Raw genomic sequence first — 14,464 nt, 5'->3', positions numbered from 1 at the left:
TGCTTTTAATTTCCAAGGATTCTGCCCATTAATTTTTTATAGCAGCCAGTTGCTTTTATCATAAATATCTATGAAAATTTTAAAAAGTGTATAAATATATACAAATATATACATACATGCATGCACACTCACACTGTATGTATATTTTCATATATATTTATATACTTTTAAAATTGTATATTTTTACACTTATATACACTGAAGTGTATATATTTTTAAATATACACTTTAAAAAATTATATACATATTTCCATTTTATTCCTGTTTCTTCTATATTAACTCTCATTTTCTTAGTGGTTACTTTTTTGCTTGTTGAGTCAGTAACTCTTTTTTCATACTGTGATTCTATCAAATGTTTAGTAATTGATTATGTCTTGATGGAAAAGTATTGATAGTGTCATCTTATTTACTCAGCACAAATGAGAAGTAATGGTAAATACAGGTACTAGTAATAGGAGCCTTCATTCTGTGTACTAGGCAAGGGAAGAGAGACACATAAAGGGCCCCTCTATAAGGATAGGTCATAGCCTCTTGTATTGGCACAGGAGACCATAAGTTATCAGAGGTACTTCTCAGAATTCCCATTTTATAAAGCTGTACTTACAGCATAATCCTAGAAGCAAACATTGAGGTCAGCTGCTCTGAGGACAGGGAATTGGCATAGTATACACACACATACCGTACACACACATACACACATACACACACGCACACAATAATAAACATACTGGTCCAACCACCCATAGTTTTCTACTTCTAGCCTTCACTACTACTTCTGATCTTGTGCTTAGTTGTGGTTCATCTGGCAAAAATTACTTACTTTGGAGGCTCTTTTATCTGCATGGCTTATAGATTTCAGAGACCTGCTAAGTTTTTTTTTTTTTAATTGGTTGCATTGAGATTTAGAATTGGTATATATCGTCCTGGTGGACGGACACCTTATCACTGTGATATGACCTTGTTTATTCCAAGTAATGCTTTCTGTTTGACTAATAACAATATAGCCATACCAATTTTATTTGGTCTGTAACTACATGGTACACAGTACCACTCTACTGTTGTACACACATATAAATTTTAAAAATCCAGCTTGAAAATATTAATCTTGTACTTGAATTATTTTGTTTGTTAATGTATTTATTGATGTATTTGGATTTATATCCACGTTATTATTATTTAGCCTACCTGATCTTTTTTAAATGCCTTTGGTTTTAGATTAATCAGGTGACTTGTCATTCAATAGTTTATTATCTTATTATTTTTACATTTTAAACAATTCTTTTAATGCTTAAGAGATCAAAATATGCACCCATGTCTCATTACAGCTTAATTCAAATGATTGCTTTCACCTCTTCCATAATGAGGATGCAAACTTATAACACTTCAACTTCATTTATCCCTTTGGTATTATTGTCATGTATTTTAATTCTATATATATTTTAAATTCCCTAAACATAAACATTGTTATTTTGTGCCATATATATACAGACATATACATATACACACACACACATGCATACATACATGCATATACACATACACACAAACACACACAGAGAGGAAAAGAAGGTGGGAGAAAGGGAGGGAGATTGATAGCCTCACTATGTTGCTAAGTGGGCAACTGAGCTTATCTCAGAACTTCTGGGCTCAAGCAAAGCCCCTGCCTTAGCCTCTTGAATAGCTGGGATTACAGTTGTGAGCCATGGCACCTGGCTTATATTCACTTATGTTTACCCAAGTATTTATCTTTGTATTTCTCTTCATTTTTTCCTTCATTTCTGCATTTTCCTCTATGATTGAGTATGTTATTTATGAAGAAGTTGACTTAATATTTCCTTTAGTACAGTCCTACCAAGAGGAATTGTTTTGATTTTTGTTTTTCTGGAAGTATTAGTATTTCATATTTATTTTTGAGGTATATTTTCATTGAGTGTACAATGCTAATTGACATTTATTTTTAGCATTTAAAAAATATCATTCCAGGCCAGGCATGGTGGCTCACGCCTGTAATCCTAGCACTTTGGGAGGCTAGGTGGGTGGATTGCCTGAGCTCAGGAGTTTGAGACCAGCCTGGGCAACATGGTAAAACCCTGTCTCTACTAAGATATAAAAAATTAGCCAGATGTGGTGGCATGCATCTGTAGTCCCAGCTACTCAGGAGGCTGAGGCAAGAGAATTCCTTGAACTCAGGAACTCAGGAGGTGGAGGTTGCAGTGAGCTGGGATCCCACCACTGCACTCCAGCCTGGGCGACAGAGTGAGACTCCATTTCCAAAAAACAAACAAACAAACAAACAAACAAAAAAACACCATTCTGATTTCTTCTGGCTTATATCATTTGTACTGAGAAGTCAGCTGTAATCTTATTTCTGCTCCTTCAAAGATACTGTGTATTTTTTCCTTTTGCTTCTTTTATGATTTATTTTACTTCTGTATTTTTTAAAAATCAGCTTTTCTATGATATGCCTTAATGGTTTAAAAAGTGTTTTATTATGCTTTCAGTTTGCTGATTTGTTTGAATTTATGGATTGATACTTTTCTTCAATTTGGAAATTTTTTTTGCCATTATCTCTTCAAATATAGTTTCTTTCCAATTCTTTTCTCTCTTTCTGATATACAAGTTACATATATGTGATGCAATTTCTCTTTCTCTCTATTCTTGCCTCCTCCCTTTCTTTTGCTATCTGTGTTTCCACTTGGGTCTTTTCTATTGATTGTCTCTGAGTTCACTAATCTTGTCCTCAACTCTGTCCAGCTTGGTACTGTATGTATCCATTTAGTTCTTATTTTAAGACATAACACTTTTTATTTCTAGAAATCCCATCTAATTATTTTGTATAGATTCTATGGTGGCTTTATAGTATGCCAATTAGGTTAGGCTGATCTACATTTCTCACAGTTCTTTTTCTTCCGTGTTTCCAGTTGAAGTGGGTCATGAAAGACATTTCATGTGAAATTTGGAAGGTGGAATTAAAGCGGCGATCATATTAATTTACACCTGGAAAGTCATGAACAGACTCAAATGCTGTTGCAGCTCACACATGCTGTTGTTGATCTGTTGGTTCACATCATTGGTATTGAGCAGCAGACAGGCCTTCGGCTACTCCTCTTTTAGCTTCTGTGAATCCTTAGCCAAAGGTGTGCCAACTGTATGATGAAGGCTTTTAACTTCTTGCGCACAACAATTCCCACTGATGGTAGAAGTAGTGAGAAACTGGAAGGAACTTAGGTCCATCTCCATGTGTTCCAGTTTATTCCTATGGATTCCAGTTTATTCTCACTGACCCAACCTTGACATCTGTTCTTTTTCCTCAAATGTTTAACCTTGAGACATGAACCTCCAGTATCAGATACAAAGGCGTCAACCTTAATGTGACTTCTAACCAACTAGATAGAACATGACTGGTTCAGATTTTAATTATCTGATAAAATCCTCCAACATTTTATCTTTTTGCTGTATAATTTATCTATTTTTCTTGTTCATGTTATTCAGTTATTTTATAATCTTTGTCTTAATATCTACATCATGTGTGGATTTGTTTCTGTTGCCTATTTCTTTTTCTCTTGGGTTTTGGACCCATGGCCATGTCTCTTGCCATGCCCAAAAGGATTTTAATAAATGCAGAACACTGAGAATAAAGACTACAGAGGCTCCAGATGTTGTGATCTTGCATTAGAAAAGGGTTACCCTTTCTTCTTCCAGGCAGATAGAGAGGCTATCACCTTAATTTATCCAGGAATAGGCTGACTTTAGACATGCTAGAAGTTTTGATTAAGACTCAGTCTATCTTTGGTTTCCTTTGTCTGTAGTCTGGAGATCTCTGTGGCTTGCAATTAAGACACTACTTCATTCACTAGTTCATTCATCCTAGCAAGTTTTTGTATTCTCAGCACTGGGAGAGTACAAAATGTCCCACTCCACCACTCAGGGTTTGTAGCTTAGCTCTTTAGCTCCACCCTGCACACCTTCAGTATTTGGCAAATATTTTGAGGGGAGAATCAGTTGTGTCTTGAGCCTCTTCAATTGTCCAATTTTGTGACTCCAGTCCTTGTAAATGCCAAAATGTCTAATGGTTTCTGTGTCCCCAATGGTGCCCCCTTGCCATCTGAAAGCTTACTTTCCCAGTCTACCCATGTCAAGAATCAGCACAATCTTCCAGAAAAAAATGCAGCTGAAGATCATTATTACACCTGTCCAATAGCCTTCCTTTGCAATGATTTTAGCCTCTCTAATACTTATTATCTACAACTATCTATTGCATACCTTTAAACACATGATTTTTGTGTTTGTTTTGTTTAAAAAAATCAACAGGTAAATCAATCTACTTAAAACTAATCTTCATGCAACAAAAAGCCTGCCAATCTGTTCTTATTTCTATCAAACTGAAATTTCTATTAGTATACTGCTCTGCTGTTAGGATAACCAGTTCCCTAGTCTTACCATGGCTTTTACAATCATATTATAATGTCTTGTCAGTAGTAATTTGAGAGGGAAGATAGGTGAACATGTCCCTTCAATAAGCCATCTTGAACTAGAACGCCTAGGGCATTTTGAACCTTCTGCCTGTATTACAGTTATCTGATTATATTTGTCTCTACTGCTATGTTATACATTTCTTAAAGGTAAAGACTATATATGTTATAGTAATCTGATTATATCTGTCTCTACTACTATGTTATACATTTCTTAAAAGTAAAGACTATATATGTTATATGTTTATCTGATTGTATCTGTCTCTACTACTATGTTATACATTTCTTAAAGGTAAAGACTTTATGTTATTCATATTCATGCTTATCATAATACTTAGCATATGTAATCATATATCATAGGTGTTCATCATTTATTTATTAAAGAACTTGTGAATAGATAACTGCATGAAGTTCAGAGTCAGTGGCTTTCTTGGTATCTTTCACATGATGAATAGTATTGCTTTTAACAATCCAAATATTGTGTATAATATTATAGAAATAGAGGCAAATATTTCAGTTTTTTTTTTACAGAACCTGGTATATTCTATGCCCCTAACAAAACTCAAGCAATAATAAAAACAATTTGCCTCTAGCTTCTGGGATTTTTGAGAGAATTCTTTAAAAATGAAGGACTTTAATCATCTGGTCCCTCTAGATTTTATAGTAGTTGAAGAAATATATAAAAAATTTTGTGATATATATTTTGGTTATCTCCTAACATTTATATTTCCCCTTAGAAAAGAAAAAAATCCCACATGAAAAGGGAAATTGAAGGGAAATATTACCTACCACATAAAAAGTCATACTTTTGTAAGATTATATTTCCATTTCTACATAATATTCTCTCATTATGAAATCATCAGTGCATTTTTTAGTCATAAACAAGACAGTGAAAAGAAAATGAATAACAATATAAATGACTTTCTGGAAAATGAGGTCTATTTAAATTTCAGGGAAAAAAGTTAACTCTGAAATATTAATCGATCATAATGAGGAGGCCAAACTTCAGATACACAGAGGAGCCATGGAATATTTCCCATAGGCCTGCAGCTTGTGAAGACATCTAGGAACACTGGCTTGAAGTTAAATTTAAAAGTAAATAAAAATAGATAAGACTATCAGACGGTCAACTTGAAGAACTTCAACAAGGAATGCTATGCTCTGGCTTTTTGCAATTCAAATATACAGTAGGAAGAAACATAATCCCACTAAAAAATACAACTGCCGTCATTCTTGGCCACTAGAAAGGAATTTCAAAAAGGTCAGCCTCTGCTCCTTTCTTCCCTAAGAAGTGAATTGATGATATGGATTATCTCATGAGCCCATGAACAGATGCCCAGTTGTTTTGGCAGTATTTCAACCCTCGGGAGAGAATCTTAATCTAGTACCTTCTTCACTACTGGTACAAGAGGCACCACCACTTTCTACAAACTTCCCAACCCTGTTTAATCTTCACATTCTGGTCTTCTCCTTTGACGTTCCACCTGAATATTACATTTTTCATTAAACAACTATATATATGCGTGTGTATATGTATATGTATGTACATATATATATGTGTGTGTATATATATATGTGTGTGTGTATATAGATACATATAAAACCGTTTTACAGGGACTAAGACAACTCATTCAGTACAGCTCCTCCAAACACCAAATTTTTATTACCAAATGCTTCAAATGGACACCTCTCTAATATGTACCTGTCTTAAAAATGGAAGCAGACTCTCAAGTTCCAAACTTAAGAGTAAATACCAAAAACAATGACAAACTCAGTAGCTGTGCAATACACTGACCATTCAGAAAGAGAGGCTTGACCTTTCTTCATCTTACATTGTCTTCTGAATTCACTACCATTAGATTTTGGAAGAGCATAAATTTAGAAGTATGAAGACTCACCTTCCCCGCTTCCTTTGCCTATCTCTCCAGGATGACGATAGAATTTTCCCTTCTCTCTGACACTTACCCTGACTATATAATATGCAACACTCCCAGATCTTCTCAATGGACTATTGACCACATAACTTCCATTCCTAGCACCATTTATCAAACAGTGACCTATGGAATCAAAGTTTAGCAAAATTTTTTAGAACCTGGTTTAAGAAAACCAAATCCCTTGTGGTTACAACTTCAAGTTGTTTTATGCCCAGAGAATGAGCTACAGTCCTTTCCAGATATTCATGCATGAAGCTCATTAATAATTTTCTTCTCTCAGTAAGTGAAGACGAATCCTTTAATTTGAAGTGGCCTTCACACTAATGAGTCATGTCATTACTCTGGAATCCTTTAAGTTGATTTTTTATCTTGTTGACTCAGTGAGGTAGAAATTAAGGACAGCTCTCATTAGCTTTATGTATTTCTTGAAGCATCTGCTCATGATGGCAAACTGATCCATCCTAAATATTTATTTGCCTATAAATGCCATGGAGTCAACACTTCACTTTCAACTACTTTCTTTCTTTCTTTTCTAACCCAAACATAAAATTTCTTTAAAAGTTCTGTCAATAACATCACTTGCAATTTAAATGCTTTAAAAATATGATCCTTTTTGCTGTGTTTTTGAATATTTCCTTCACATTTAATTGTTGTAGACACTTTAGTTCCTAATTAAACTGTATTGTTTATGATGTTCGGTCGTTAATAGACATTATAACAAAAAAAGCCAGTTGTAGAAAATTCTCTGATTGTTAATTCCAGTCTTAATCTTAATACTTTCCATAGCCAGTGAACTCATGGGGTTGAGAGGAGAATGGGTAGAAAATGAGATACAAAGCAAATACATAGTTCATGTTTTTGAGGATTTACTAGATGTTCTGGAAGACAAGCTTGAATTAGACTTGAATTGAATTGGACTCCATGATTTGTAGGGGAGATTAGCTTAGAAATAGTATCTCAAACACTTGCAAGATAAATATCCTCCTTCGTCAAGTCTCTTTCCAGCACATCCCCAGGTTTCACATTGGTGACAGAGAAGAGCATATATTGCACACAGAAAGCTTGCTTCATCCTCAGAGCCCTAAAAGACTTTTATTGTGAGAGAATGGAGACACTTGATGAATCTGATGGGTTCTGGTCATGGAAAGATCTGCTATGAACCATTGCATCAAGGTTGAAATGCCCAAGAGGCTGACAAGCTTATTGTCCATTTCAAAGATTAAATAGTTTTGGAAAAATTTTCTCCTCTGGCAGTTGTAATTGTGTCCATGAAATAAGTGTTCATTCTGCTTGAGCACTGTGGTTTGAATGCTTCCTTCTATATTTCACTCCAGTGGATTGATTCAAAAAAATATTTACTTTTTTAGACAATGCAAATTAACCCTTGAACCTGATAACACCTCCCCCAAGTCCTAACATCCTTGCTATGTCCCATGCTAATAGGCAATCAGAGACACTGTCAAGTCTCTTTATCATGGATTCTTTGTATCTGTTTGAAGGGAGGGAAAGGAACTGAAAAATCATTCTTCTAGGTTAATAATGTGGTTCTAGGAAATGGACAAAAGCTACCATTAATAACATTGAGAGCCTTGTGCTGCCAGAATAGCACTCATGAGTTGGTAAAGTGGCCATTTAGTTGTGGGACTTCCAAGGCACCTGAAAAGGCCTTGATTGTCCCACATAAACTATAGTGAGGATAATACCTCCAAAAGAAGGAAGAGGGTATCAGCAGAAAAATACAGGCTCATCATAAAGCAATCAACTGTTCCCTGACTTTGCCCAGGGTCAACATTACATATTAGTATGCTACCTGCTAACAAATATTTGACCTTTTGAGTGACTTACAGCATTTCTGTTTCTAACCTGGTTAGATAAAGATCATTATGTGTTAACACAGACCACAACATATTCCTACTTCACAGATAATTATATCTAGAATTCTTAAGTTTATCATTTTACAATAGCCTCAATATCATGCCTTAAAATTGAATGTGAGAATATCAAAGAAACCTGGAGACAGTTAATAGTATTTACTTCTGAGCATTCACTATGTCCCTGGCACTGGGCGAAGCCTGTGAGTAATTATTTTGTGTAATCCTGTAACAATTCTATGAGGTAGGCTCTGGGGCTATCCTGTAGAAACTGACACTGACACTCAGAGAGATAGAGACGCTTGCCTAAGGTCACACAGTTAGTAATTCACTGAATCAGTTTGAACCCAGGTCTTTTTCGGGATCCTGGAATTGGAGCTCATTCATAACTATTGTCCTGTACTACCTTCCTTTCAATTCTCAGTGTCCTGAGATAGCAGGATAAGCTGATGCTAGAAAGAAGATTCTTTACTAACCAGACACATACATAGTATGTCAACTCTGGTTGGATATGATTTTTGTGTCATTCTATTATTAATAGGAATAGCTTCTAACTAATTTTGAAAATGTCATTTGTGGCTCCAAAGCATCTTAGGATAGCGTTTGTAGCCCTTGTTCAGGTACTGTTCTCTCTCCACATTTTTGGGTCGTCAGAATGATCAGCATCCATGCCTGAAGTGAGGCAACGGTGGTCCATGTATATGAATGAGAAAACAATGAGCAAGAATATCTTTGTTCAGGTAGCTGGTAAAATCAGCTCACCATTGTTCTCTAGAAACTATGAGCCAAATAACAAGGCAACATAAAGGAAGCTATTAATATATTGAACATGACTGAAGCCGTACTAGATATTAGCATCAAGCAGATTCTTTTCTGTGAAAAGTAGAAATAGCAGTGGGAAACAGGGAAGTATGCCAATATCATGAACATTGACAACTAGAAGCACTTTTTAATTAATGGAAATGACCATTGCTGATATCCCAAGAGATCTGTGTGCAGGCATCACCTGTTGAAGATGAAGATGAAGGCTGATTGGTGTTTTCTTACATTTCCACCAGTCAGAAGTGAATAATAATTGTTAGATGAATATTGTATGTTGAAATTCATGTGTCGAAGACAAACCTCCGCAGAGCCAGAGGATTTTCTTTCACATTCGCTGCCCACAAGTCTCTGTCATTCTTGGCTGCACGTGTTTCCTTGCTTGATTTATCTAATTATTTTCTTCCTTCTTTAGTCGACCAAGTATTTAGATACCAGATGGTAGGGAGATCAGAGGCAGGAACCTTTTCTGTCTCACATGGATGTTGTAGGGATTAATGAACTAACATATTCTAAAATGATTTTAAAAGGTGAAGTGCTGTATAAGTGTCAAGCATGATTAACTAGCAGCGAAGTTATTAGGCACCTGAATATTATGCATCTTTTCTGAATTTCAGAAAAGTGGATGTACATATTAATTTTCAACAGCACTGTTATTTGAAAGATATTCATACACTCAAATAGAAGTTTAGCCCAATCCCAGTTATCTCTACTTTTCGCATACCAGTCATGTAGTCCTTAAGGGTGGAATATGTATGCAACTTTGAGTAATACAGACACAATTACCAATCTTGTGGCGTTTTTAGTGCCTTAAGGAAAAGATACACAGTAAAATGCAAAATATTACAGGAAGATTGAGGGACAGCAATGAGTATGAACTGTAGCTCAGACCCTCTGGTTCCAAACCCTGGTTTAACCACTAGTGCTGTAACTTTGGGCAAATTGTTTTACCTCTCTTTGCATTAGTTATTTATGCAAACACTGGGGCGGATGATAGTACCTACTTCATAGTTCATACATATAAAATGCTCAAAAAAGCAGTTCCTCACATGCAGTGATTGCTCCTTAAATATTAACTATTATCATTATAATTGTCACTAACACTGGCCTTGGCTGGTTTCACCCTCTGAGAGAGTTAATAAATAAGATGTGTAGTTATTTGGCTAGGATTCATGTATAACTTGTAGTAGTTTACAAAGCCCAGTTACTTATAATCCTAACCTATGATTATTCAACACTTGCTTGTGCCAGAATCCACAAACCTTGGTGAAATAGGTTAGTACAATGGTAGCTTTTATTTTTGCCTTATTTGCTCAGCAAGGTTTTTATTTCCCTTCTTCTGGTAATACACTCTAACCACCACCTTTTATCCCAGGTACAGGGGTGGACAAAACTTCATACCTGATTAATCATAGTACTTCTTAACCTAAGCAAACATGTAAACCAGCAGGGCCGATCTAAGGCCCCCTCTGACATAGTAAGTAAGGATTTGATTTGAAATAAATAAAAACAGCCTTGCCTAGGGATTCATTATACTTGAAAAATGTGAGATTGGGGCTAAAACTGACCATGTTCATTGCCACATGAAGAAAGTCCAGCAATAATAAAAAAGAATGAAGCCAAACAGAGCTGAGCTGAGCTGAGAGATGGAAAAGGGATTGAGTTCCCTTAGCTTTGAGTTTTGATCCTAGCAATTGAGACCTTGATCTCTATCCTTTGATTTGGTCAGATAGCACAGTATCCCTTCCAGCCATGTGAGCCAATAAATGTTTTCTTTTTGTTTACTTTAAAATAGTTTGAACTGGGTTTCTGTCTCTTGAAACTTAAAGGATCCTTACAAAACAAATGCTATAATTCACCCATTTCATGGATAAGGGAATTGAGGCTTAGAGAGATTAAGTGACTTGCTCATGGTAACATAACCAGTGATTTTTCAGAGCCAGAACTTCATACCCTATTTAATGACTCCAAATGCTATATTCTACTCAAGAGAACAAGGGCAGGGAGCTGGGAGATGGAGCTGGTCATTAATGAAAGGGGCAGAGAAGTTATAGGGCACCATCCAATTGTGGCTATCCTCATAGCTAATTCATTCACTGGTTCATCACATATTTGTTCTAAATATGTGATGCACAAAGAAAAAAAATCTAAGGCAAGTTGTTTAGATGGAGAAAGTGAGTGATCTGCAGGTACCCTCAACCCTCAAGGGTGGCTGTCTGCTGTCAGCTGCTGTCACCCAGCAAGGGGTGAGAAGCCACAGAGCCAGCCTACTCGTGTCTCCAAGTTGCTATTCCAGTGAATGCATTGTATACAGAACATGTCAAACTCTTGGGTCGCTCAGAAAATTGATTATGGAGCTTGCCCCTTCCTTAAAAAGCAAGCTTTTGTTTTTATTAGCATGTGTAAATATGGAATAACTTCTGAATGCAAATATGGATGACATTTTATTTTTCTGACATGTTTGGAAGCAGCCTGGGGCAAGGTGGCAGTGAATCAGTAAACATCACGGGAACTACACTGGGAATTTATCAACTGTGCATACTATTAATGGGTTTATGCCATATGTTCCATAATAACATGTTTGCTAACATGGGATTGGACTGCCTGGTTGTATGACAAAGCTGCCACGTCAGTTTTTTGATGTATAGAAACAGAGTCTGTTAGCCAGGTATAGAAATCTAGCAAGGTCATTTTAGGAGTAATTTTCATTTTGTGTGCTTTTTTCCCCCTCATTGACTGTAAGAGAATGTGATTTGCCTCATTACAATACAATTCCAGGTGCAAAACACAATAATGACCTTTATGCCAAAGACTGAAGTTCATGTAATTGATAAAATAGACTCAATTCTGCAGTGTTGGAAACCATTAGCTGGAGGCAGGAACCGTGTTAACTTCATGACATGGGAGGTCAAAGGTCAAAGTAAAGGCCCAGGCTGCACCACTTCTGGACTCAGAAAGAGGAAAACAGGCCTGCCCAGCAACACTGGAGTTTGCAGCCCTCCCTAGGTGCATCAGAGACATCCTGGGGCATGTGGAAAGTGAAGGAAAGGCCTGTTATTAAGGTGAGGGTCAAAAAAAAACCAGCCAATCACAGCTGCACGGTAACAGACTGGAACAATGGGCCTTATGAAGCAGGGATACTGGGATAGCTGTCACTCCGTTTGTCTTTTCTTTACTGATTTCATCTGCTTCATATCTGACCCCAAATTACACTGCCTATTTGGAGGCATTACTTCTTTTTCCTCTCCTGGATTCTTGATTGTTGGTGCTCAAGGGAGAAACCAGAAATGTGTTATGAGATCTTTATAGCTATGTAGGAAACTTGAGCCTGCCATTTTCACCCACCCAGGGAAGGTATTTGCCTCCCGAAACCATAGGGTGGCCTGACATCTGCTTTTTGTTGAAAGTAGCCAAACAAATCACATCCACCATGTGGTGATTATGACAAGTGTATTGATTGACATTTTATGAAACATGCATTTACAAATGGCATCTGAATACCGAATGTCACTACGGACCTTAGGACCCTTCCTCAGGCAGCTTGGTCGGAGTGAGTTATTGCCAGCATTCATTCTCCCCTTCACTCTGATTCCACTCTGATTGAGAGTGCATTGTTTAATATCCCCTACAAATGACAACAACCCAAACATAACATAGAAATCAGGAGTGAAAAGGGACTGTGAAGAGTCACATACTATATGAAACTTGCAGCTTATAAAGAGAGAATTAAGAAAGAACCAGAAATGTACATATTTGGTCAGAAGGAAAGAGAAGTGTGAACTTAAGGGTATTAAGCAGAGGAGACTGCCTAAAATGATAAATAAAATGGTTAGTTCAGTTGTTTCTTTACATCCCTGGAGTTATAAGTATCTCCATCTGACCATGAGTTAATGGTATTGTGTATATTTACTATTGTATGATTTTCAGAGCTTCTACCCCAACTGGAGACAAAAGCTTTATGTTCTACCAATGCTCACAGATGAATAATGCTTTTTTTAAAATATCACCAATTCTGCTGTCATTTCAGACCCCAGAGACTCTGCTTATTAGGATAGGAGGCGAGCAAAGAAATGAGGTGGGCTTAGAGGTGGCAGGGGTTAATTTCATATTTATCATGAGATCTTGCATGATTTCCCTAAAAGATATTTAATTTCCACTGGGCATAATAACTTGCAGCTGCCAGAATGTGCTGTGTACCAGTGGCGAGTTCTTGTCTTTGGAGACTTATGCAAGTCATTATTTAAAAATAGAGATCCGGGAGTTACAGCTGGCTAATTAATCTACCACTAAGGAAAGCTAAGCAAGTGACCCACTTAACTGCTTTCAGGAACCATGGCTACTCTGAAGCAAACTTTTGAAAAAGTCCCGTACACAGAACGAAACTGATACATCCTCATGGCACTGTCGTGGTCTTCTCAGGAAACATGTTCCTTCTCCATCTGCTCCTCATTCCCACAAACACCACTAAGTCAGACCCTTATCCATACACATGTGAATGTCCACAGTGTGGGTTCCCAGATGCTTTGCCTTTTGGGTCTTTCTTTCTGAGGATGCTGCCAGTCTCTTATTCTTCTCTTTTTCCTACATCACTCACCTGCTCAGGAACCCCGCTTCAGTCCGTGTTCCCTATTACTTCCACTCTGAGGCTTCTGCCTGTCTTCTGAGGATTCCCCTAAGAGGCCCACACCACATATTTACCCATATTTCTTCCATTCCCTCCACTGCACCTTTCCCTCCAGGCAGAACAGGTCTCTGCCTTCTCATCCTGTCCCCTTACCCAGACCACCTTTCCCATTCCTCTCTCAGCCTGAATATGGTCTGTACATCCTGCAAAGCTCTGCTGTATCTATCCCAGGATATTTTTCCTTGGACTTGATAGCAGAGGGTTGACATAATCAAATCATGACACATTTTCATCATTGGTCTGTGAGGACCCTAACCTTATTCTTCAGTGAGTCTATTGATATATTTATTATTTTTCTTCCTACTCCTTTCCCCCTCCCTGCAGAGGCAGGCATTCTATTATATTTTATATACTCCTTTTTTATTGCACACACCCTTGTCAAAAAATTATTGTCATATGTATATGTATTTTAATTTCCATAAATGACATGTGTTAAATTTCATCTGTTTTTTACTTAATTTACCCAGTCCTATACCTTTTTTGTTTTGTTTTGTTTTCTCGAGACAGAGTCTCACTCTGTTGCCCAGGCTGGAGTGCAGTGCCGTGATCTTGACTCACTGCAACCTCCACCTCCTGGGTTCGAGTGATCCTCCTGCCTCAGCCTCCTGAGTAGCTGGGACTACAGGCACCCACCACCACTGCTGGCGAATTTTTGTATTTTTAGTAGAGACAGGGTTTTACCAT

At 37.1% G+C, this 14,464-nt stretch overlaps 1 protein-coding gene across 7 annotated transcripts in view; it reads left to right on the top strand.

The window, feature by feature from the left end:
- ST6GALNAC3 (ST6 N-acetylgalactosaminide alpha-2,6-sialyltransferase 3) overlaps positions 1-14,464 on the top strand; it is a 556,201-nt gene that overhangs the window by 444,252 nt on the left and 97,485 nt on the right. The gene's annotated exons all lie outside the window — the stretch shown is intronic.

This window comes from Pongo pygmaeus, chromosome 1 (assembly GCF_028885625.2).
Source record: "Pongo pygmaeus isolate AG05252 chromosome 1, NHGRI_mPonPyg2-v2.0_pri, whole genome shotgun sequence".
Classification (NCBI taxonomy): domain Eukaryota; kingdom Metazoa; phylum Chordata; class Mammalia; order Primates; family Hominidae; genus Pongo; species Pongo pygmaeus.
This window is presented reverse-complemented; position numbering and strand designations above follow the sequence as displayed.